This window comes from Sminthopsis crassicaudata, chromosome 1 (genome assembly GCF_048593235.1).
Source record: "Sminthopsis crassicaudata isolate SCR6 chromosome 1, ASM4859323v1, whole genome shotgun sequence".
In the NCBI taxonomy this organism is placed as follows: Eukaryota; Metazoa; Chordata; class Mammalia; order Dasyuromorphia; family Dasyuridae; genus Sminthopsis; species Sminthopsis crassicaudata.
In genome coordinates, this window is record NC_133617.1 from 49,228,026 (window position 1) to 49,231,196 (window position 3,171).

Below are 3,171 nucleotides of genomic sequence, written 5' to 3' on the forward strand. Positions count from 1 at the left end.
CGAGGCGGGGAGCAGACCGACAAGACCCGGGGAGGGAGGGGCAGGCACACGCGCCGCCGCGCCGGGAGGAGCCGAGGGAGGAGCCAAGGGCGCGGAGGGGCGGAGGGGGGAGTCGAGTCGGAGCCGGGCGAGGGGTAGGGGGGGAGGTATCACCGAATGTCAGAACTGGGAGGGACTTCAGGATCAGGCCGTCCGAGGCGAGAGGGACTTAGAACATAGATGTCACAGCTGGAAGGGACCCCAGGATCCAGTGTCCCAGGCGAGAGGCCCTAGAACATAGAATTATCACAGCCGGGTCTGTCAGGAGTACCTGGCAGCATAAAGCTGGGAAACCTCAGAACTTAAGAACCCAGACTTCCAGAGGCAGAGGAACCCGGGAACCACGTCAGGGCTGGACGGAACCCTGGATACAGAATGTCAGAGCTTGGAAAGGGGTGGGTTTAGAATGTTGCACCTCAGAGGCTCATTCTTTTAACAGATGAGGAAACTGAGACCCATCTAAAGTCCTTCAGATACTTGGGATTTGAACCCAGGACCTTTAATTCTCAAGCCAGCGCTCTTTTCGCTGTACTAAGCTGCTTAGAAGACTGAATACCAGAGCTCTAAGGGATCTTAGAACACAGAATGTTCTTCAGAGACTGACCCTACAAATGTCTGTTGGCTCTCTCTTGGTTACCTCTTGGCTACCTTCCTCAAGCAGGCTGTTTCAGGGGGGCAGCAGGCCCTAGATTGAACCCTACCCACCTACGGGAAGGCTCAGCTGCTGCATCTCTTCCTCCTTCAGATGTCAGGAGGAGAAAAGACAGTCCATCTGGTCTCCCCAATCCCAGTAGCTGATGGCAGCTGAGGTCTCCTGGCCTGTCTTCCAATTGGCATCTCCCAAAGGAGCTGAAAAAGTGGGACAATTCAAGCTAGGTTCCTTCTGTTTTCCCCATCCTTTTCCAGCATCAGGTGGACATAAGGGGAGGGACAACGGAGTTGGCTGCTCTTCCTCCAAATTGGGTGTTGAGCTAGGGATCCCCTAGTCTGTGATTAGTTGTAGAAGAAAACAGAGGCAGTATTGAGCAGAAAAAGAACTTTAGATAGATGCAGGAGATCAGATCACCAAATATGGGAGCAGGAGGGGATCTCAGAGGCTTTTTGGTACAACAATTACTGAATCTTTCCCACAATTAGTGAATCTCTTTCCTCAGCAAGCGATTATTCAGCCTCTGCTGAAGACCTCCCTGAGGGGGAACATGCTACATCCCAAGACAGCCCACACTGGGTTGTGATATTCCTGTTGGGAAGGCTTTCCAGTCATCAAACCTCAATCTGCCTCTCCGAAACTCCCGTCCATTGATCCTGTTGTTTACTTTTTTAGCCCTTTGGGGATAAGCAGAACAAAGCAAAACTCTCTTCCTCATTCTACTCATGGATGAAATCAGCAGCACTATCACCATCCCAATCCCTCAAATCTTCTTTCTCTAGGCCAGCAATTCTCAAACTTTTTGGTGTCAAGATCTCTTTGTATCCTTAAAAATTGTTGAAACTCCCCAAGGAGTTCTGTTTATGTAGGTTATATTTACCATATGAAAATTAAAACTAATAAAAATTAAAAGTATTTGTTAATTCATTAAAATAACAATAACAAACTCATCACATGTTAACACAAATGACATTTTTTTTTTTTGGTGGAAAACCGTTTTTCCAAAATATATTAGTTAGAAGAGTGGAATTATTTTACATATTTTTGGGCAAATCTCTTTAATGTTGGCCTTAACAGAAGACAGTTGGATTCTCCTATATGCTTCTGCATTCAACCTATTGTGATGTATTCTTTTGGTTAGAGCATTTGAAGAAAATCTAGCTTGTGTGTGTGTGTGTGTGTGTGTGTGTGTGTGTGTGTGTGTGTGTGTGTGGAAAAGGGAGAAGTATTTCAATAGACAAATAACATCTTACTAATTTTATTAAAATTTGTTCTCACAGATTCCTTGAAAAGATCTTGGGAACCCCCAGAGAGCTACAAACCACACTTTGAGAACCACTGCTCTAGGCTAAACATTTCTATTTCCTTCAACCAATTCTTATACAACATTTTCTCTTAGCTCTTTTGCCATCCTGACCATACGTTTCTGAATATCTGCTCCATTGTTTCTCTGTCTTCTCCAAAACTGAATATGATCCTTCCGATGTGGTCTGATCAAAGCAAATTATTCGGGAGCCTCCTTCTGGATACCAACCTTCTCTCTCTCTTTTTCATTACAGCTTGTTATTTTCAAAACATATGCATGGATAATTTTTCAACATTGACCCTCCAAAAATCTTGTGTTCCAAATTTTTCTCTCCCTTTTTCTCACCCCTCCCCTAGATGGCAAGTAATCCAATAGATGTTAAACATGTTAAAAATATATGTTAAATCCAATATGTGTATACATATTTATATAATTATCATGCTGTACAAGAAAAAATCAGATCAAAAAAGGACAAAAACAAGAAAGAAAACAAAATGCAAACACACACACACACACACACACACACAAAGAGTGAAAATTCTATGTTGTGATCCACTCTCACTTCTCACAGTCCTTTCTCTGGGTGTAGATGGCTCTCTCCATCACAAAATCATTGGAACTGGCCTCAATCATCTCATTGTTGAAAAGAGCCATGTCCATCAGAATTGATCATTGTATAATCTTGTTGTTGCCCCGCCATCCTTCTCTCAATGCTACTTAGGATACTTCTACCTTGATGGATCTAAGATCTGGTTTCTGTGGATATTCCAACAAAGATGAAGATCTCATAATCCAACCATATCTGTCCATCTTGTGCAAGGCCTCCTGGGAACCTGCTATAGTCCTGTGGACTACCCTTTTTGGCTACCATGTGACACTGTTGACACAAACTGAACTAGAAGTCCTTTAAAATCCCCAGATCTTTTTCAGAAGAACCACTGATTAACTGTGCCTCCCTTGTCCTATTCTTGGGAAATTTACCTACAGAATCCAAGTATAAAACCTTACACATGTCTTTTTAAGTTTTATCTTCTTAATTTCTGCTTGTTGGTTTAGTCTATTGAGCTCTTTCTGGATTGTGACATTAACCATTTCTCTCAGTCTTGTGTCATCGGCAAATCTCACAGATGTGCGTTAGTTGTTCATATAAATGTCAAACACCATAGGAACAAGATAG